We start from the raw sequence: 23,329 nt of genomic DNA, 5'->3' as shown, positions 1-23,329 counted from the left end.
CTACGGCCTCACGCCCGAGATGTACCGCCAGAGGTTCAGAGATTGCACCCGGATCCCAGGTACAACTTGGGTAGAGTACGTGAACTATTTCAGCCGGGCCTTCGAGGGTTGGATCAAGGGAAGTCAGGTCACCACCTACGAACAACTCTTCAACCTTATGGTATGGGAGCACCTGTCAAACAACTGTTTCGTCGAGCTCAGGCAGCACCTACTCGACAGTAAGCTGACTGACCCCCGGCAGCTCGCCGCAGAAGCTGACCGATGGGAAAGCACCCGAGTGGGCCGGAGGGGGCCACACGAACAGAACAGAAACAACCAAGGCCAGCACCGTCCTCGGGGAGGAGGAGGGGGCCAGGGGCGAGGGAGAGACGCCTTGCCCGCAACACCCGTGGCCAGCACCCCGGCTCCGGCCGGCCGGGGCAACCCCCCGTTGCGGCCTGGGTACCGAGCCAACGTCACGTGCCACCGGTGCCAGCGACTAGGCCACTACGCCAATGATCCGAACTGCCCGCTAAACCAAACACCCAAGCCCCGCCAGGTAGCTGCCGCTGCCCTAGGGGAAGAGCAATCATCGGAGGGACCCGAAGAGTATGAGCCGGCCCAGCAAGGGTGGGAACCGGCCGCCATGGTCCTGGCATGCTTAGGGGGAAGAGACATGGTTCCGCGGGCCCCCCTACCCGCCAACACCAGAAAATACGGTCAGTGGGTGACCATTAATGGACAGAGAGCCGAGGCCTTGCGTGACACCGGCGCCAGCGTGACGGCCGTCCGCTGTCACCTGGTGAAGCCCGAGCAGATCCTACCGAACATTCTCTGCCCCGTCCGCTCGGCGGACAACTCTGAGAGCATGTGTAAGATGGCCTGCGTCCCGTTTGAATGGGGAGGGGTCTCCGGCCTACTGAAGGTGACGGTCCGGGACGATGCCCCCGTGGACTGCCTCCTGGGGAATGACCTCGAGAGTTCCCCGTGGGCCACCGTCGAGAGAAGAGAGCACTTGGGGATGCTGGGCCTCCCGGACTGGGCCTGCATAACCACCCGATCCATGGCCGCCCGTGCCGCCCCCCGATCAGAAGAAACCGAATGGCCAGCACCTCCGCCCCCGGTGGCCCCTGTAGGGGACAACGGCGAGTCCGACCTACCGGACCCGACTACCGAAGAAGACGCGCCACACCAGGACCTTCCGGATCTGGCTCAGTGGCGGCAAGAAGGGGGGCCCACCCAAGAACAGTTCCGCCAGGAACAAAAGACCTGTCCCTCCCTCGAGGGACTCCGCCAACAAGCCAGCACCCAAAACGCCGGGGACACCACCGGAACCCACTGGGTCTACTGGGATAACGACCTGCTCTACAGCGAGCAAAGAATCGCCGAGCTGGGGGCCGGTCGAGTTCTGGTGGTACCGCTCCGCTTCCGAGACTTTCTGCTCAACCTGGCCCACGATGTCCCCCTGGCTGGACACCTGGGCCAGGACAAAACGTACAGTCGCCTGGTGACCCACTTTTTTTGACCGAAAATGAGGAATGACGTCCTGAACCACTGCCGATCTTGCCCCACATGCCAAGCCAGCGGGAAGAGTGGCCGGAAGCTGAAGGCCCCTCTACAACCCTTCCCTGTGGTCACCACCCCGTTCGAGAGGGTGGGGATAGACATTGTGGGACCTCTGGACCCCCGCACGGCACAAGGACACAGGTTCATCTTGGTACTAGTGGACCATGCCACCCGCTACCCCGAGGCGGTGCCCCTACGGACAGTGACCGCTCCGGTGGTTGGCCGGGCCCTGATGGGGATCTTCTCCCGGGTAGGCTTCCCCCGAGAAGTCGTCAGCGACCGGGGTACGAATTTCATATCCAAATACATGAAGTCCCTCTGGCAACAATGCGGGGTCACCTACAGATTCACGACCCCCTATCACCCCCAAGGGAACGGACTAGTGGAGCGTTTTAACCGCCCTCTCAAAGGGATGATTGGGGGATTGGAAGAGCCTCTCCGTCGCCAGTGGGATGTACTGCTCCCGTGCCTCCTCTTCGCCTACCGGGAAGTTCCCCAGAAGTCCCTCGGTTTTAGCCCCTTCGAACTCCTATACGGGCACCCTGTGCGGGGGCCCCTCAGCCTAGTCAAGGAAGGTTGGGAGATGGCCCCCCTAACGACCCCTCCAGACGTCTTCAAATACATCCTGGCCTTACGAAACCAGACCCGGCGCTTCAGGGAGATGGCCAAGGCGAACCTCGAGGCCAGCCAGGAGGACATGAAGAGGTGGTATGATCACAATGCCTCCTCCGTTGAATTCGAGCCTGGGCAGCAAGTATGGGTGATGTCCCCCACCGAACCATGTGCCCTGCAAGATAAGTGGACGGGGCCCTTCAAAGTGGTCGAGCGCAAAAGCCCCGTCACTTACCTCATCGACATGGGGTCCTCCCGGAACCCCCTTCGGGTCCTCCACACCAACCGGCTCAAACCACACTTTGTGCGCTCCGAACTGAGCCTCTTGATGGCTACAGACAGTGGCACAGAAGAAGACTCCGAGCCCCTCCCGGATCTCCTGAAGACTCAGGAGAAGGACGGCTCCGTGGACGGGGTCCGGCTCTCTGACGCCCTCACTTCGGAGCAACGCCAGGACTGCCGGGACCTCCTGCTGCAGTTCGCTGCCCTGTTCTCCCTCACCCCCGGGGTCACCCCCTGGTGTTTGCACGACGTAGACACCGGGGACAGTCCCCCTGTCCGGCATCGGGCCTACCGCGTACCAGATCGGGTACGGGCCTGCATACAAGAGGAAGTGGCCAAGATGCTCACGATCGGGGTCATCGAGCCCTCGGACAGTCCCTGGGCCAGTCCGGTTGTACTGGTTCCCAAAGCCGCTGCCCCCGGCACCGCACCTGAACTGAGATTCTGCGTCGACTACCGGGGCTTGAACGCTGTCACCCGGGCCGACGCTCATCCCATCCCCCGGGCAGACGAGCTGATCGACCGGCTGGGGGCCGCCCGCTACCTTAGTATCTTCGACCTAACGGCGGGCTACTGGCAGATCGGCCTCACACCCAGGGCTCAGGAACGGTCAGCCTTCTCTACCCCCGATGGCCACTATCAATTTAAGGTCATGCCCTTTGGCATGAAGAATGCCCCCGCCACGTTCCAACGCCTTGTGAACCAGGTCTTGGCGGGGCTTGAAGAATTCAGCACTGCCTACCTGGACGATATCGCTGTATACAGCCGCCACTGGTCCGACCACCTCCGTCACCTCCAAGAGGTCCTACGAGCCCTCCAGCGGGCCGGCCTCACCATTAAGGCCGGCAAGTGCCAGATTGGCCAAGGGTCTGTGACCTACCTTGGGCACCAAGTGGGGAGTGGGCTGGTGGCCCCACTACAACTTAAGATTGCTGCCATCCAGTCCTGGCAGCCCCCCGTCACCCAGACCGAGGTCCGAGCCTTCTTGGGGCTCACCGGCTACTACCGGCGGTTCGTGAAGGACTACGGCAGCATCGTGGGGCCCCTCACGGGTCTCACATCCAAGAATCAACCGAAGCGGGTCAGCTGGACTCCTGATTGTCAAGCGGCCTTCGAGGAGCTGAAGGCCGCCCTGTGCACCGCCCCGGTGCTCCAGGCCCCCGATTACAGTCGGGAATTTGTGGTGCAGACCGACGCCTCCGCCCACGGCATCGGAGCCGTCCTCTCTCAGTTGAACCCCGAAGGTCATGACCAGCCGGTGGCCTTCATCAGTCGACGTCTCCTGGCCCGAGAACAGCGTTGGAGCACCATCGAGAGGGAGGCATTTGCAGTAGTGTGGGCCCTCAAAAAGCTCCGACCATATCTCTTCGGTGCCCACTTCCGGGTACAAACCGACCATCGACCCCTGCAATGGCTGATGCAGATGCGGGGGGAGAACCCAAAACTCTTGCGCTGGTCCATTTCCCTGCAGGGAATGGACTTCACCGTGGAGCACCGACCAGGCCAAGACCACGACAACGCGGATGGCCTGTCCCGCTTTTTCCGCCTCGGCGAAGAGAGTCCCCAAGGAGATGGGTGACTCTCCCCGCCTTCAGCTGGGGGGGACGCATGTTGGACAGGCCTCACAGACGACTTGCTCCCTCCCCGCTCGACAGGGCCCGGACTCCGGCCCACCTGGCATAACCCCGCGACAAGCACCTGTACTCCGTCTCCCGACGGACCCTTTGCCCTCGGACCCTTACTCATCACGGGGTCCAGCCCCACCGGCTTCCCCGGCCGGGTCAAGCCGCCATCTTGGGCCCTGCACCACGCGGCCGCCTGGCCTCCCCTCGACCCTAACCCCGGGCCTGGCCGGCCCCGACATCCCGGCACCACCATCCACCCAGGAGGTGAGCGGACCACTTGGCAGGTCAATGGGAGAACGAAGTGTCAAGGGCTCCCCCGCCAGGTGCCGATCGCCCCCAGCTCCCCCAGGCACTGGCTCCACCCCCTGCTGGGTGTCTGGACACTTTCATCCCGGACCCTCCGACCTCCAAGTGCGAGGGTCCGGACATCAAAGGGCACCAGCCCTATAACTGAGGCAGCTCCGGAGCAGGAAGGGAGTTGTATCCTGGAGTCGAGAGACACCGAGTGAACTCAACCTGGACGGTCTACTGGCGCTGCCATAGCCCGCTCTTGTGAACCATCGTCCTGCCTGCTGGCGCTGCCGCGGCCTTCTGCAACATTCATCTTCCTGGGACCTGCTGGCGCTGCCGCGGCCCGTCGTAACGACCACCCTCACCGGGACCTGCTGGCGCTGCCGCGGACCGTATATCTTCCGGGGACCTGCTGGCGCTGCCGCGGCCCGTTGTAACGACCATCCTCACCGGGACCTGCTGGCGCTGCCGCGGACCGCATATCTTCCGGGGACCTGCTGGCGCTGCCGCGGCCCGTTGTATCGATCATCCACACCGGGACCTGCTGGCGCTGCCGCGGCCCGTACCACCAAGCTCGAGGATTGTGAGCTCATCATCATCTCATCCGAACTACCTGATTGGTAAATAGACTGTCCCGCTACCCCCTTCCCTACCTTGCGAGACTATAATCGAGGGGACCCCTGAGTCCAGACCTCCTTGTACCATTCCACCGTACCTTAAATAAGTGCTTATAAAGAACACTGAACCTTATCCTTGTGTGGCATCTGTCTGTGGGGGGGAAGTTACTTATCTGTACGATCGCTGGAGACGGCTCTCCCCGGAGACCTCTCCTCCTGACCCCGGCCGACCCTCCCGGTCCGTCTACCTTTTCTAACATATGTTCTCAGGAGACTGCTTAAACTTACAGAAACGGCCTTCTCCTTATATACAAAATATCATGCTTCAGGCACACATTCCTTGTTTTACGATATGGTCATTCATGTATTCATTACAAACAAAAAGGCAGAGTCATGATGACCATCCCACATTCCAGTTAAGCCAGCCCACAATTATTTACCCAGCGAGGCTCAGATCCCACATCAGATATCAGCAGCCCCCAATAAACACGGGCATCTCCTGTTGGTAAAACAAGCCATAAAGCAGGAAGAGTCAGGTGTGAAAGAGATTAGCCGGAGGCTTGTGTGGGATGAAAAGGCTTTATGGTGTGTCAAACCCTGATGCTAATCACAGGTGGCCGTAGGACGGGGAGCTCGTGGGACCGGACTGACCTGGGGCAGCGGAGCCAAGCTGCACAGGTCACAGAGAAGTCAAATAGAAAGCACATGTAATCTGAAGGCCTGTGCTTGTTCGTAATGTGTAGCCTATGTGAGGGCAACCATAAGATGGCCACCGCTCCAAGATGGAACCCACGAAGTCAATGTATAATATCGTATACACAGTGCATTTATCGATAAAACGTTATGCAAGGCACTTGTATATACTGCATTGGCCATTCGCGGTTTGCTAATACCGGAATAGGCAGGGGTAGGGTCCTGCCTCCTACGCGGTCCCAAATTTTAAAGTACCACACTTCCTGCCATGGGAGTGCTTGCTTGGAAGCTGGCCAGTTCGGGTAAGATTCCTCTGGGGCGGGGGGAGGTCTCTCCCGAACCTTCTAGTGTGTTTTGAGATTATAAAGCTGAGGGTTGTTGACTTAGAAACCGGGAGTTTGGAATCCGAACGGGGACGGACGCGTCTACTTCGGAGCATGGAACCCTGGTTGCTGAGGCTTTCAGCCACGGCTGTTTACCTTCCCCAGTCAGTAGTGGGCTGAGAAGCAGTGTTTGCACCAGGTGAAGCCTTGAGTTTTGACTAGTGCCATTGTGATGCGTGGTTCCAGTGGCTGTGGTCATTTGAAGTGTTGAGCTTTGATTATTGCCATTGTGATGTTTGGCCAGTGGCTTTGATCATTTGAGGTGTTTTCTTTGTGATGTGTGAGTGAGTTGAGGTGCACATCCAAAGTAATCATTTGATGTATATATATATATATATATATATCTTTCTGATCTCTTGCAGGACGTCCAGTATATTTGCTTGAGTCTTATCTCATATTATTTGCTGCTTGTTTATTCATCAGTATTATTCATGCATTTAGCTGTTATATTATTGCTTGCATATGAACATATATATCTCTACATATATTTGAGTGTTTTTCATTTGGCATCTGGGAAAGCCTTTCTGTTAGAGAACATTATGTAAAATAAAATCCCAAGCCTTATTCTAAAAGAGAGAGACCTTGCATTTTGTAAAATAAAACCCTTTTCTAAAGGTGTTGTTTTGTGTTATGTCTTTTGCTTCGCCGAGTGTTGAGCCATCGTGTGGGAGCTGTATTATCTGAAAGGGGAAAGCAAGACACTGGCAAATAGACTCTCTGAGAATGTCCAGCCAAAGACAGCATATTCAATCCCTAGTGGGCATTATCAAATTATTGTAATGCATTTTGGTTTGAAGAATGCACCTGCCACATTTCAGAGGTTGGTGAACAAAGTTCTCACAGGTCTGAAAACCTTTAGTGCAGCATATCCAGATGATATTGCCGTCTTTAGCCCCACCTGGGAGGATCCCCTCACCCACCTCAGGAATGTTCTAGAGGCCCTGCAAAAGGCAGGCCTCACTGTCAATGCCACAAAGTGCCAGAAAGGGCAGAGCCAGGTTGTGTCCCTTGGCACAACACACAAGGAAGGGGAGGAGAATAGCAGCTTACTTCGACCTCCTCTAGGTAAGCAGCAACACACAGGAAAGAAGTAAGGTTCCTATAGTCGCAATATTTTTATAGTCACAATCTACAGTAAAGAAGTAGCAAAGCACATCACTTTGTAAAACTGCCCTCACCCACAACAAATTGTGGCATGCTTCATCATAGGGCTGCTGCGACGCCTCAGCGCAGACCAACGCTTCAGGCGGAGCAATAGGGTGGGGGAGACAATACAAACAAATAGAAAAGGAAAAGAAGGATCCAAGAAAAGGTGCAGATAGTAAGTCTAAAATAAACTAAGGGATATCCCAATAATATTTCTATTCTTGGATTCCCTTGTCAGAATTAAAAAGGTAATTGATACTCTGAGATGGTGGTGAAATGAGTGTATTATGCACCCTTCACCCCTTCGTTCTGCATAATGGTCGATCTGTTTCAGCTAGAATCCGTGTCTCTACTGACTTTCATCAGGACTGACGGATCCCTATGCTAGATTTCCTTTCTGGAAATCAAACCCTAGTGTATCCATATGCTTAAGGTTACTCCACCTGTACTGATAATAATAATAATTTTAATAATAAACTGCATGATTACTTAAAATCTTTACAGTATAAGATAAAATAAAAGAAAAAAAGAAGCTTTATGAACGTCCCGACTCACCCCCTCACAAGTCCCATCCACACATAAAAGTGAAAGTCACTTTGGGTTAAATATTAACATATTAGTCCTGATTAGCTGTCCAAAGCAGAGTTCTTTTAAAAGGAGTGATGTATAGGTTGGACCAGTATTTCCCAACATGAAAGTTCGGTAGAGTCAATTCATGTACCAAGGGCTGTTGACGAAAGATGGATTCTTCGTGGGTCTTTAAACCAGCCCAGGTTAGATAACTGGGGCGGAAGGCTTCCAGTTACTTTACAGACAATGCCTTTAAGTGGGAGTCGAGTGCCATTTTTACCTGGTGTATAAATTTCGCAACTCTGGCTATCGAACAGGTCGTGGAGACTGAGAGGCAGCAGTCCGAAGCCTCTCTGCAAGTTCTATAGTCCGTATTCCGTAAAATCGGAAGCAGCAAGCGATGGCGATCATTGGCCAGCTTTGTGCAGCAGCACAGCAAGTGTAGCCAGGATTCTCTGCGGTAATTGCATAGACGACAGGCCAGGGTGCCATCCGTACGGGCACATTTGGGGTTGAAGTCCATGATCCTGAGGGCCAAAAGTCGAAAATACAAAATTTTCTTTCTCCACCTGTATAATTTGGTATTGTCCAAACACACTGTCCTATTTAAGATCGAGTTTCACTTTTTGAATCGCCCGAACTGGCACAAGGGAAGATGGTGACCCCCGTAGTCACACAGTTGTCAAGGGTGGTGCGCCACCACTATTATGGTCAATATTATGACTCCTGCTGCTCCTGGTCTTGCTGTTCTGCAATTCTGTGTCTGTTCATCTTCCAGGATCTTCAACAGACCTGTGGGCATCAAGGACACCCAATGTAATCTCTCTCGGAATGAAGCTGACCAGTCTGCTGCTCCTGAAGTCCCATGGACTTCAAAAGGCTCAGCCACACAGGTGGTGGTTCTGCAGCTCGATCTAGGCATGACCTGTCCTCTGTGGAATTTTGAGGCCAGTATCCCTCGTCGGAACTGCTGGGACCAAACCCCTGTGCACCGCATTGACTTGCCGTTGCCAAGGCTTGTTGCCTCTGCACTTCAGAGATCTTTGGACTACAAGAAGCTCTAGCCTCCAGCATCACTTTCTGCCCAAAGCTTGCTCACTACATCCTCTGCACAGTTGGCCTTCCTCTTTAGTGAGCTGCTCAAGGTCCTCTTGTGTCTCCTGTGCCTTTGGCATGTGGGTCCTCTTGAGGGTCTTCTACTGCTTCAGTGAGCTGCCCTGCTTTCTCTGGGCCTTCTTTGACTCTCCTGCACTAGGTGAGTCCCTTGGACCTTGCTAGTCCCAACGTTGCTCTTTCATCTTTTTCCACGCCTATTGCTGCTGCCAAGGCTTGTTGGTGCTCCTGCCAGACACCGACCCCCTGGTTCACGACTTCTGATGTGGGAAAGCTCATTCACAGCTTTTGGTCTTCCTCAGCGCCGCCTGGTCCTCATAGTTGCAGCGAGAAGGTCACCGTCATTGCTCCTGCATCTTCTGACATTGGTGGGCATTGCACTTTAGTGCCTCCTGGTCACTATGAGTGGTGTAGACTCTGTCCCCTCTGCTTACAGGTTCTTCTCTTCAAGAATCCACTCTTAGATTACACTGCACTCTTGCACCTTCTTCGCCAGCTGCATCTTTACTGAAGTCCTCCATTGTGGTCTTTGGCGGTTTCTGACGTCACTTCACACCTTTGTACCTGGCTTCCGTGGTGTAGATATCCTGATTCCTGGGATATCGTTGGGTGGGGTGACTCTCCAACCTTCTGACTTCAATGGGGTTTCTTCAGGGTCCACTGGGAAGAGTCCTTCAAAACTGCAACTATGACTTCCCTGTTGACTTCAATCGAGTACGTAGCTGTGTTTCCACTCGGCACACAGCCATGATGGGGTTCCTGGGTACTTACCTTGGGTGGTTCCTTATGTCCCCAGCTCTTCTGAGTCTCCTGGTCAAAGTCCCAATTTCAGTCGCAGTCCGTATTCCTCTTTCTTAGTATATAGTTTGGTCTCCCCCTGGAGACCACTGTTTATTTTGGTTACTTACCTTTTGCAATTGAAGTATTGTTGTGTATTTGTGTTGATATCAATAGGTAGGAGATACACCAATGTGTCAGTGAGTGTTTTGTAATAAATAAGCACATTTTTATACATACACTGTGTGTCTGTGGCGTGTTCATATTTTACCTTTCCTACCACATTCCCCCAGTGGTGGCTCCTCCACTAAGGTGGAGGAGCATCTCCACTGCTTTTTGCAGTGTAAAGAAAAGGAAAAATAAAATAATAACTCAAGGTTATTAGCATTTTAGTTTTCCCCATTGCGGCGTCTTTGTGGGGTGGGGCTGCTCTCAGAGCAGGGGGTGGAGTGGTTTGCACTCCCTATGTAAGCATGAGTTCTTGGCCGACCCTCTCGGGACTCCCAAAACAGTCATGCGCACATACTGTGTTCTCCATGCAGGCTTCATTACAGCTTGCGTGGAGAACATGCCCACCGCTCCAGCCACACAACGCTCAGCGTTGTTATTGGCAGCTGGGAGCCTTGGAGCCCTGGTTCTTCCTGCTTCCTGTCTCCACCAAGAAGCCAGGAAGAGGACGTAGGAGAGGCGGCGGCTGGCCAGATGGCTGGCCGGTAGGTATGTGATTTCTTTTTAACTCACCCTCTGCCCCTCCCACCACCCGCCCCAGTGCTGCTTCCAGGTAGCAGCCGCCACTGCATTTCCCCCTCTAGTTGATATTTCATCTACTTTATTTAGACCTTGGTATGCACTTGGCACTAGTTGATACAAGTTGCCCTGGGAATCTACTACTTGCTTTGGTGTCCTAACTGGGAGCATCCCTCCCACCTTTGCGACTATTCTCCTACAACGGTAGTAGTTCCAGACATCTTCAATGGCTATTGGTCTTTATATAGGAGCCACGTCTAGAATGCTGCAGTTTTTAGATTAATTTTATATCTCAGCTCTTCTGTAGATTCACTAAATCTAAAATAGGGGCTCTCTCAATGAAAACGTACAGTTCCCCTGCAGGGCTTTGATTCTAGGGTGAAACCTCATACTAAATATGGTCACAAATATAGGTATTCATTTATACAGCAGTGAAAGTGGCCATGTATAAATAGAAGATTGTATTCACGACTGTTATTAGCAAATCAAAGCACTCCATTTACTGACTGCAGAAAGATACCTGCTCAGTCGACCTTGCCTGTGATTTGGACTTGGCAGCTGTAAATCACACTCTGATGTTTGTGGAGAACTTAAAACGCGTGCCACGTTATCCGGTTAATGGGTGACCAACAACCATGCAAATTCAGGTTATGTTTTAAATCAACAGCTTTGTTCTGGTTTGTTTGGTAGAGTGCTCAGAAACGTCCTTTAAAAACAGAAACACTGCTCGAAGTATGTGGTCTTGAGAGCGCTCATAACAGTAGGTGCAGCTAGAATTAAAGTTGCACAATGGCATGGCACTACATTTTGCATCACTGCATTGCGCTGAGCAATTTAGCTGGGACTCTCCACTCCAAGTGACTTAATCATGGCAGATGCCTGAGTCCTTATATTCAGGTTTAGAACAAGCGAGACAGAGAAGAAATCGCAATTAGAATATTTATAGAGCAACAACTTGTCTTCACCTCTTGAATGCTCATTATCTCGTAATAGCTCAGCAAAGAAATGCTTTATTAATCCCTTTTCTTCATGCAGAAGAGGCATGTGCAATTTGTCTTGAGAAGGCCTTGCCCTTCTTGGTGGTTAAACTGATCTAGTTCCACATGGCTGCTCATCCATGCTTCCCCCTGCAAAGGTGTGCAGCATCTCTGTGTGTCTGATCCATGAAGGGGCATTTGGAAATCTCTAAGGTTTGCTCTTGTAGCATTGCTCCTTTTGCTTGGAACACATTTTTGGACTTTTCAGAAGTTCCAAAGAATCCTACAAGTATTTGTGTACATTTCAGGGCGGACTCTGTTTTCTCACATTGGCATATCCAGATTTTTGTCCAGACAAGAGATTGTTCATGTTTAAACGTGTATTTCAACATGTAACTCTAACATGCAAATATTCTGGTGGAGAAACCCCTGCTGTCTATACACTCCCAATCAAACATGTTGTAACCCATTTACTCCTGCCTTGTATTGTGAGCAAATGTGTGTGCTTCCAGGATGGAAACTAAATGCAACTGACATGAGTAACCTCAAACTTAGCTTATGGCTGTACTCATACTTTTCACGGGTGCCCATCCCAGGCAGAACCTAAATGTTTCCTCTCACCTTAAATGTATGAATGTTAAAATTCTACCAAACTGATGGGATGTTTGCTTATTAAAGCGCCCCTTCCTGATGTAGAATCCATGTGTCCTTACTATTCAAGATTGAGATTTTACCTTCTCAAAATGATACTTTTGTACACTGTTTGGGCCCACAGATTTTGGAAGCAGATCTGCATACTGTCACTAGGACCTTGTGTTGTATTGTTTTGCCTGCGAGTGTCTGATAGTGTGAGAAAGTTGTCTGTTTGTAGGTCTTGTCGAGTAAGTAGATTGTGAAAACAAATGACACAGTGATGTACGTACCGCTTCCCCTAGAAAGATGTCTTTCCCTTTTTTAATGATTCTTTTTATGACTCGTACCTGTTTTTTTTTTAAATCCTTAAATAAACATTTTCTTGCATAATGACCAATCAGTGGGAATGATTTCGGTTTTCTGCAATTATAAAACGAGGTCCCAGTTTTTCTATCCTTTGATGGTGAAAACCATCTCCTGGCCTTGTATGATGTGATTGAAAAAGCCTCACACGTCTGGACCCATCAGCATGATGTTGCCGGTTGTATTCCACCCACCCTCATTATGCAGTCACAGCCTTAGACACATTCCGTTCTTTAACCCATAGCATACCTGGGGATGCAGCTTCCAGGTTCTTTCCTCGTGCATCCTATTTGGAACATGTCCATGTCATAAAGTATGAGGTTCTAGAATGGGTAGATGTGAGCAGGCACTTTGAAGGTTGCAGTGCTGTCCTTCATGGAGTAAACTCACAATTAATGAAAGTTTCTGGCATTGCTGAAGCTTTATTTTGAAAAGAATCTGCCACATTTTTGGAGGATGGGATGGGAAACCTGTGTTCCCCCATTCGTTTCCTTGAAAGGTAGGAAACCATTATCTGCTTTGAATCTTGCCTGGTTGTAACTGTAGTTGTATTTATATAGCGCTTATTACCCCTGATGAGGCATCAAAGTGCTTTATGGCGGTTGGGTGATAAAGTAGGCCTCCTCAATACTGTGTCGGATTTAGTAGACATTGTTTAACATGAGAGAAACAAACAGAATGCCAGTAAGAAGTATTTTGACAATGTAAAACCTGCGAAAGAAAGGAATGTGATGCCTGCGGATTAAGTATTGGTGAAAAAGGACAATGAGAGCAGTGAAAGGAGAGTCAGTTTTCAAAGCCCACAAAAGTCATGAAGGGTCTAAAATGGCAGTTTGGCTTGAGAATAAGGGATGGCGGAATGCGAATCCGCTTCTTAAACTAAATGACGAGCAGGCAAACATTATAAAAGACAACAAATATGATGGTCGAAGTGGTGAAGGTGCGGAAGTGAGCAGAGGTGACCAGTCTCATCTCAGTACTCGGTCTGACAACGCTTGAAGTGGTGAAGGTGCGGAAGTGAGCAGAGGTGACCGGCCTCACCTCAGTACTCGGTCTGACAACGCTCGAAGTGGTGAAGGTGCGGAAGTGAGCAGAGGTGACCGGTATCATCTCAGTACTCGGTCTGACAACGCTCGAAGTGGCGAAGGTGCGGAAGTGAGCAGAGGTGACCGGTCTCATCTCTGTACTCGGTCTGACAACGCTCGAAGTGGTGAAGGTGCGGAAGTGAGGAGAGGTGACCGGTCTCATCTCTGTACTCGGTCTGACAATGCTGGAAGTGGTGAAGGTGCGGAAGTGAGCAGAGGTGACCGGTCTCATCTCTGTACTCGGTCTGGCCATGCTCGAAGTGGTGAAGGTGCGGAAGTGAGCAGAGGTGACCGGTCTCATCTCTGTACTCGGTCTGACAACGCTCGAAGTGGTGAAGGTGCGGAAGTGAGCAGAGGTGACCGGCCTCATCTCAGTACTCGGTCTGACAGTGCTCGAAGTAGTGAAGGTGCGGAAGTGAGCAGAGGTGACCGGTCTCACCTCAGTACTCGGTCTGGCAATGCTTGAAGTGGTGAAGGTGCGGACGTGAGCAGAGGTGACCGGCCTCATCTCAGTACTCGGTCTGACAGTGCTCGAAGTAGTGAAGGTGCGGAAGTGAGCAGAGGTGACCGGTCTCATCTCGGTACTCGGTCTGACAACGCTCGAAGTGGTGAAGGTGCGGGAGTGAGCAGAGGTGACCGGTCTCATCTCGGTACTCGGTCTGACAACTCTCGAAGTGGTGAAGGCGCGGAAGTGAGCAGAGGTGACCGGTCTCATCTCTGCACTCGGTCTGACAGTGCTCGAAGTGGTGAAGGTGCGGAAGTGAGCAGAGGTGACCGGTCTCATCTTAGTACTCGGTCTGACAGTGCTCGAAGTGGTGAAGGGGCGGAAGTGAGCAGAGGTGACCGGTCTCATCTCTGTACTCGGTCTGACAATGCTTGAAATGGACAGAAAGCTGTGGATAATGCAGTTAATCCAGATAGGGTGAATGCAATACTTGAGAATGCTGGGTGCGCTGATGGGAGTAGTAGTTTGATCAGGATTGGTAGATTAGGAATTGCTCCAATCAGATTTAGAGATTGTTACTTACGGCGTTTGTATTTTTTCATGTTGTATTTATTGAAGTGTTGTAGTAAGATATGGTTCGCGAATGGGATGAAAGTAGCACTTTGAAAGGTGCAGTGCTACAGAGGAGTCGTGGGTCTCTTCATGGAATAATTCAGACTTAATTCAAATTTATGGTCGCGCTGAAGCTTTATTTCGATGAGAATCTACCACAATAACAATGTTTTTTTCCAATTGCATTAGCTTCTTAATCCTAATCCTATCTGTATGTACCCCACCTCTAAAGTGGCAGCACAAACCTCGCCTTTTATAGTAACCATGGCAATGTAGGCATCCTACATTACATTAGCAGTGTCATTTCGCCACTCCCGTTACACCTGTGTGCAACAATGAACTGCAGCGTTTAAGCACTATTAGAAATCTATTTTCAGGCACAGAATTGACATGCAGACGCAGTTCAAGTCAATGGTTGTGTCAAGGTTTATCGACTAGAAAGCAGCCTTCCTTTCTTTATATTAGTCCTTGTTATGAGAATAAAGGCCACCTTTATAGAATGAACTAAAAGCCCAAACCCCACCATTAGAAGGAAACCAGGTGTTCAATTTCTGCATGTGCCATTTCCACTCACTCTAATAAATGAATAATGGTGCTTGTACGTCTGGGAATAGTCTGGAATAAACACCTCATTAGGCCAAGACCATCTCACAGGTAACCTCGGGCAAGTGCATGCCAGTAGGTGCAAAGGTTTGATTCAGCCTAGTAGAAAGAGGACTGACCTTCTTAGATCTGGTGTTAGCCAGGACCTTCTCATTTTATTAAAATTATTTATATAATATACTTATTGGGTCTTTCAACCGGCCCTCCTAATCAATTGGACTTTTATAAAGCATGGAGCAATGACTCCCCCACTTCAGCCATTTGATAACTTTCCTGTGAGATACACAACTGTACCCTTGAACAAGCAGCACATTCACACACAAAATAGTTCCTTTCAGTGCCAAGAACTGCTTGGCAAAGTGTACTTTTTGAATCCAAAAATATTTTTGCTTGTAGCCAAAACCTCTTGTGGACCATACCAAAAGTAAACAGTGGGTGTAGGGTCCAGCTATTGCTTACATCCTTTAGGCTTTAGTGTCCCCCTCATTTGTTTGCTTCTTGTTTGAGGGCTTGCTTGGTGGCTTGATCTCCTTGTGTTTGTCCCTCCCCTAGAGCATAGCCTCTTTACCATCCTTTTGATTGTCTAATGTATAACCTTGCACTGCTAACATTCCTACTTTTACCTTGAGAGGGCATGTTTCTTTACGATCTCTCTGTGTGCTTCCCTTCAAATCTCGCACCCCTTCCAGGGCACTCTGTCTTACTTCCTCAGGAGCATTTGGCCCCCATACGCGTCTGACCCCACGCACTCAGTGTTGCTCCTTCCCCCCCACTCTGCCCGTTGCTTCCTCTTTGGCTTGTAAGTACTGCTCCCCATCTGTTGCTCCACCACCAACTCACCTTGCTTCCCTCCCACCTTCTTCTTTGTTACTCCCACACCCCATTGGTCATTAAAATGTTTTTATTTTGAGGTTCCAGCATCTGTCATTTGTTCCTGGGCGACTCTGCTTTTAAAAACATTAAGAAAATGGCGCCCACCCCAATCAGTAGGTGTGTGCATGCATGGCGATGCACGAACATGCCAACTGAATGACACAACACCACTAGTCTCATGACTCATATGCTCAATGTGCATCTTGTGTCATCATACATTTCTTTTTTTATAATGTGATACAACGTTTGCAAACTTGCACAGCGTTGCCAAAAAGTATTGGTAATGCCAATAGGCCATAATGGTGAGGCCGCCTGGCTTTCCCAATGCTTGTTTATGCCTTGTCATAGGGGGCATGTAATTTCCAATAAGTCCACATACTGATGTGGGTATGGTGACCGACATCTCAACAGGAAACATCTTGATGTGTGATATTATGCTATATCTAAGCAATTTATATGTAGATCTATCTTTTAGGTCTTGCTTGAAAACACAAATGTCTTTTTTAGCTAAGGGTTACCAATTCTTTAAAATATATCTAGAGAGGGATTTGCTCTTCGAGAGGAGTGTACTTTCTTACCTCATTCCATTGCCTCTTTGGTGTATTACGCCGCCTGCTGGCAAGTGCTTTTCTTGGAATGCACGGGGTCATTTTTACATCTGAACAGTACACTGAATCCATCACGTTTTTGTCACATTCAATTCCTTATCAATTATATGCAGTCCATAGAGTAAGCAATCATTTTATGATACTTTTTTCAGATCATTGACAAAACAGGTAGGACAGTGTGTAATGTGATAAACAGAATTCGAGCATTCAACACATGGAACAGCATTTGTGAACGCTTGTATAGACATGTGTTGCACATGATAGACAGACCAACTTGCTTTACCAATGCTTTTTTTCCTCAGCCCTATGCACAGTGGTTTTGTTCTTTTTTGTTTTACCATATATTTTTGAACTTGCAGATATACCCCATGGAGGTCCTGCATTCACTCAGGGAGAGGACTCCAGAGTGTGTGTGTGAACTTCTCTATGGCTTCTGGTGAAGGGTGAATAATACAAGAATGGGGACCCACCATGCAAGCTTTGCTCGAGTTAATGAGCGACAGGTGTCATAGAACCAATGATAGAACTCAGGTAGCAGCAGAGCAGAGTGTAGGCATTGATTGGATGGATTTGTGCTGTACTGGCCTTCCTTTTCAACCTGGACTGCCTGTCCAGAGACCCCTGTACCAATTGCTGCACCCTCACTGCGCGATGCACCACTCCCTTGCCAACTGTTCCTTTTCAACCTGGACTACCTGCCCAGATGCCCCTGTAACAATTGCTGCACCCTCACTGCGCGAAGCGCCCCTCCCTTGCCAACTGTTCCTTTTCAACCTGGACTGCCTGTCCAGAGACCCCTGTACCAATTGCTGCACCCTCACTGCGCGATGTGCCACTCCCTTGCCAACTGTTCCTTTTCAGCCTGGACTACTTGCCCAGATGCCCCTGTAACAATTGCTGCACCCTCACTGCGCGATGCGCCACTCCCTTGCCAACTGTTCCTTTTCAGCCTGGACTACCTGCCCAGATGCCCCTGTAACAATTGCTGAACCCTCACTGCGTAATGAGCCCGTCCCTTGCACAGCTGTGCGTCCCCATCATAGGTGAAGTGATGTAAGTGAAGTGCTATGGGTACAGCAGTGGAACGTACAGTGGTGAGGCGCCTGACTTATTCTTTACCTCACTCAGTCCCTCCACTGGCTCTCGCACACCTTCAAGCAGGCTTTATTGCCAATACAAGTAATGTGGATCGGATCTTTACATTTTTTACCCTAAAATGAAAGCCGTCGACATTGATTGAGGGTGCTTTTTGTCACCTTTGTGAATCTTTGAGAGCCATTTGACCTTGTCCCAAGGGCAAAATTTGGGAGGTTATTATGAGATTGGGGTTTCTTTAGGGCTACTGATGCTGATTTGAAATTTTGTACACCGATAATCTTCCCATAGTCAAATGGGACCCGGGGGAAAATACAGAGAACTTTTCAATAGGGCGTGGTGTTCGGCAAGGGTGCGTCCTTCCTCTACACTATTTTCATTATTTGTCAATGATCTATTCCCTACCTAATGAATTGTGTGAATGATGCACCCAAATTTGCTGGCTCTAAAGTACCAAGTTGGCTATTTGCAGATGATTCCCTCCTTTTATCTGAAACTGCCTTGGGACTCAATGTTCTCTTGGGAAGTCCAATCTATTTTGCAATGACCACGGCCCTGAAATAAACAAATCTAAAACAAAATATATGATATTTACACATAGAAAGAATATTAAAGGGAATGTGGATTTAGATGGAGCCAAATTAGAAAGGGTGCTAGAATGCGATTAACTAGGGATGAGATTGTCAGATTCCCCTGGTTGGTTTGCACAGATAGGAAGCTCTTTGTCCCTGTCCTATGCCTGTTTTATACTGTTCCAGGTATGGACAACCAAGCCACGTGCTCCAGAAGGAGAGCGCCTTACTGAAATTTTAGCACGCTAACTGGCCCCAAGGATCCCTTGGATATCCTATACGAAAACATGACTGGTTAAGTTGCAATTGTCCACATTTTTTATATCAACTGACATCAATGACCAGCAGCTCTCGTGGTCTTATTAAAGATCACTACTGGAATGTTGTCTTTGGCTCCAAAATCTCTGCCGTTCCTTCGGGCAGTCTTACGGATCTGTATCTGTCTTTTAAATGTGGCTCTTATTTTGAAGATTTTAAGGATTATGTGAATATGCCAATGTCTAGGTCTCTTTAAATTACATTTAGATTGGGGATTTTACCAACTGCTTCTTTTACCTCCACCTGGAAGAGTAATGTCAACTCTTCCAAACTTTACCCCGTGAGATGCCAGGCAGTGGAGGATGAGGAGCGCCTACAGGGCTTCTACCAAACAGCGTGTTAACTGGATTATCCCTCTTTGTCACCTCCTTTCGCTCGATGAAAGGTGTAATGCCTTGAGAGTATGCAGGGCAGACCCTAGAAGTTGTCTTGTTTACTCAGTAGCCAATCGCTTAATCTCTATATGCCATTTTAGATTAGGATCAGTTGGGAGGAAATAATATTTTGATGCACCATGCACTTCAAGCTCAACCGGGTCAATAGGGTGCCAGGAAGCGACCTCTAGCAATTGACAAAGATCTCTTGTTAGATATTAGGGCTAGGCTTTGAGTACCTTTTAATGTTTTTGCTTATTGGTAGTAGCATTTTTAACTTTGTCCATTGAAATGAAATATCTAAATTTTATCATGTTTTATATGTATGTTATAACATGCATGTTATTTTTTTTTATTTAAACTCAAATCAAGTTGTTGATGATGATGATTGTGTTGAGGTCATCGTTAATTTCTTTTGAGAGTCATGATCCAATTGGGACTTGACATTTAAACAAGAAAATGATTGAGGGAATCGATTCCAAATAAATACAGGAAGTTATTCCTATTATTAATGAAGAATTCTATTTCAGAAATGTCCCCCTCTATCCCACTTGATTGGTGAGAATTGGGAGAAGGGTTTAATGATGAACAGTGATGAAAGCTGCTAGAAAACTAGATTTAATTAGGACATGAGCATTAATGTTGCCTAGAAAATGCACTGAATCATCCCATAGCTGAAAGGTGGCATGTGTGCTGCTGCATTGCAGTTGGATTCCTAATTGGAAGCTGCATTAGTCTTTGCTATTTAGTTTTGAAGTCAAACTTTTACGATTTTACATGAAATCTAATTTTGGTGGCTGTCTAATGTTCTGTCGTTTTCCAGATTCAAGACTGCACTTTTTCTGTAGTGGTGATATAAAACCAAAAGGGTTTTACCAGTGGGCAGAGTTGATCAGACATAATGCTTTAAAGGTGAAGCCTTTTATCATCTTGAAAGGAATAGGTTTTGATGGATGAGAACAATTTTCGTGTGAGTGTCTTGACCAGTCTCGTAGAGGAGATAATGGGGTTGAAATTTATTTGGAAACTACTTCTGATCCACTTTCGCAAGTCTCATTACCCAAGAAAATCTCAGTGCTGACTTACAGCAAAGTTAAATAAGACATAAAGGGACCTAGTGCGATGTGGGGTGACCGTCTTGGTGTGAAAACCGAACGAACATAGGTCGGCGGTCCCGCACCCTATTACGATGCGACTGCACATGGTGCATCGAAAAGTCCTATTTCTCTATGGGTGCATGTGCTGCAGTTTGAAACCAGCCTCAGCACAGGCTCCCAATGAGAAATAGGAGTTTCTGATTATCCCTGCCACATGGTGCAGGCATTTACAGAGTGACTATATGTGCTATCCAGGCCCACAACCAGTGGTCACTGAGAGATGGGTGCCCTGCTAGGGGCCCCCTAAGTCACTTTCTGACAGGTTTTCCATGACAGGCTTTCCATGTCGGAAAGCCCGAAATGAAATACCTGACTGAAGGGAGGTATACACATCCGGGATAGGCAATGGGAGCTCTGCTCGAGCGAGATCGTAGTGTTCCACGTATGACCAATACCTATACAGGCACCATGGGAGAGCGCAAATAGAAATATGGTTGGGAGCAACAGCTAAGCTGCTGTACAGCAGAATGGGGGAGGGGGAACAGGGGGGGCAGTGGGGATGGCACATTCATACTGGCACCGGTCTATGTTGAGGTTGTTGGGTTTTTAACTGTTTCACTTAATCGATGCCTGTTCAGAAGTCCGTACCGATTCGTTTGAGAGACCTCATGCGTTGTATTGATGTAACTGTGTTTTCATTGTACTGTAACCTGCTATGTTCATGGTATGAGCTGGTCATGGGACTCACGAACATTCTGGTGCGACAAGCACCCCAGGGACTGCTACAACGCTCTACCTCCTTGCACCTGATATGTATTTCCATCAGTAATACGTGCTCTAATGCATGGTTCAGTACAGGAGAGAGCCACATAGATGTAAATGTAAACTAAAAGTCAATAAAAACAGATTCAAACAAAAAAATGAAATACATGTCTGAAACCGACATTATAACCCCTGCACAGTAAATACCATCCTAAAGGGATTATGAGCAGCCTCCGACTGGACGACGGGCTCCTTGTGCCCGTTGGAACCCAGCCGGAATTACCGGCTGGTTTAAATCCAACCGTCTTCTTTGTAATAAGTCGGTCGAAGTTTAAACCAAGGATGTCGGTCGGAAAGCCTCAGACCTGCGGACGGAGGCTTTCCGAACGACATTGTAATCGGCCTCATCATGTTCCATCATCTGTACTATCCTTTAAAGTGTAGATCATGATCACCCCTCTGCTATTCATCCACCAGTAATTAAAACAATTATATCTCATCCACTCCTTGTATAAGCCATCGTCAAACTCCTGCTTGATTTAAACATCACCTCACTGCACTAAGCATCCTTGGAGAAAGTTATTTCACATCTAAAGACTCACCTGGAATGCAGATGCACATCAGGTCAATCAAATGAAATAGCCTTTCTGCGAATTGGGGACTATAGCTTTCAAGCTGCAGGCAAAGGCGAGAAATTGTTACTACTGCTTTTCGACCAAAACCTGCGCTTTAACTCTGCAGACTAAGAGATCTACTTTGTTACCTCACAAAGGAAACATGGTAACAGGAGTCCTAAACGTTTTCCTTTCCTGTGGTTTCATACCCTTAACTTCGATTTCTATCACTTAAAGTGGCCCACCTTTCTGTCCACCACTTGTTTGGCTGGTGTGTTGTCCCACAAAGTGACCTTTGCTGGCAATGCTATACATGTCCACCATCTTTCTTTGGCACCAACCTAAACTTTTTCCCACCTTAGGGTTTTAAGGGATCAAGATCCACCCCGCAATGCCTGTTTCAATGATGCTTTTCTATTTATTACTAAAAAGCAAAACCAACACGGAGTCCGAGAAACTTGCATTTTGGGGTCGTGAATCTCAAATTAGTGGGTACTTCCTGAAACATAGTGGATGTAAAACTGAACTACTGTTCTCAGTTGCTGGAATGAGTCACCTCTCATACATCCAAATTTACCAATTAGTTTCATTTTTTTATGTCCTCATATCATCTCAAATTATTGAAATGAGCACCATTATGGTATCTGGGGTCCACGTGCTCCAAATATTGGACTTTCCTCTTTACGCATATTAACTGGGCTTCCCTGAATCTATCTGACTCCATTTCCTGACTGCTTTAAGAAGATGTAATCATTGGACGAATACATTTGATCAGAACCTCAGCAAATCCCAAAAGTCACCACCCTCCTTTCTCTCATCTATCTATCTTCTCAAAAAGACCACAGAGTTTCTCCACGCATGCCAAGAGGGTGGAGAGGCTGGAGTCTATAATTTGCAGATTTCTCTTCTCGCAATTAAAATTAAATAGAACATTAGATTCTGTGCTTTGTGATTAAACATAGGCCCCCTGCATCCTGTTGCCTTATCCCAACATGATTAAGATCGTTCTTACCTCCATAGTAATACCCAATGAGAGGGAGATCGTCTCACCCACGGTAAGCCAGAACTCTTTTAACTTTGGACAGGTGGCGAACATGAGCATATAATCAGATTTGTTACTTCCCAGCGTTTACAAATAGGGTTGCCACTTCCCCTTAAACTTACCAATCTTCGTTGAATAACTTCAGAGCTAAGGCCAAAAGACAATTGTCGCACACATTATTCTATGCCCACATCAGACCCTGATTTTGATTCATGGGAGCAGCACAAGTACAGAAAACTGATTCTAGTACGAACGATGGATGGCCCCAATGATGCAGCACTGGTATGCGCCTACAAACAGAGAGCGGGCACTGGGAGTAAAAAAAACAATGCGAACTGCATGAGTCTAACATATAGCTTTGCCTTTTAGAACTAAAACTACATTTTGAAAAGCTCCAACATTCACATTAAAATTAAGATTTTGATTTATTTGCCTTCTTTTGTTTGCGAATTAAATAAGGTATGTAATAATTTATAAATCTGTTAGATTTATACTTGATCAAATCTTAGAAACTGCTAAAGCTGGGTCTGCTGATTCCAGGAGTGATTTAGTGGCAGCCCATAAAATTCAAAAGATTAAGAACCGCTATAGCATGCCCAAAGTAAGGTCTTCCTGGGCTAAAGACAACGCAAGCAACGACACTTTGGATAGCGTGGTATGACGTGGGTCAGAATGCCATCCATTAGTTCTCAGGAGTACTGCTAAAGATCTTTGGGATCCATTCTGACTCATGGGGTATATTCAAAAGGTGAGGAACCAGCAGTTAGACAGAATATCGATGAGAAACTGACAGTAAGTAACTTGTTCATACACGAAAATCCATGTTATCAGACAAGAACAGGCGTACTAAGCGGG

This window comes from Triturus cristatus, chromosome 12, assembly GCF_964204655.1.
Source record: "Triturus cristatus chromosome 12, aTriCri1.1, whole genome shotgun sequence".
In the NCBI taxonomy this organism is placed as follows: Eukaryota; Metazoa; Chordata; class Amphibia; order Caudata; family Salamandridae; genus Triturus; species Triturus cristatus.
Note: the sequence above shows the minus strand (reverse complement) of the source record.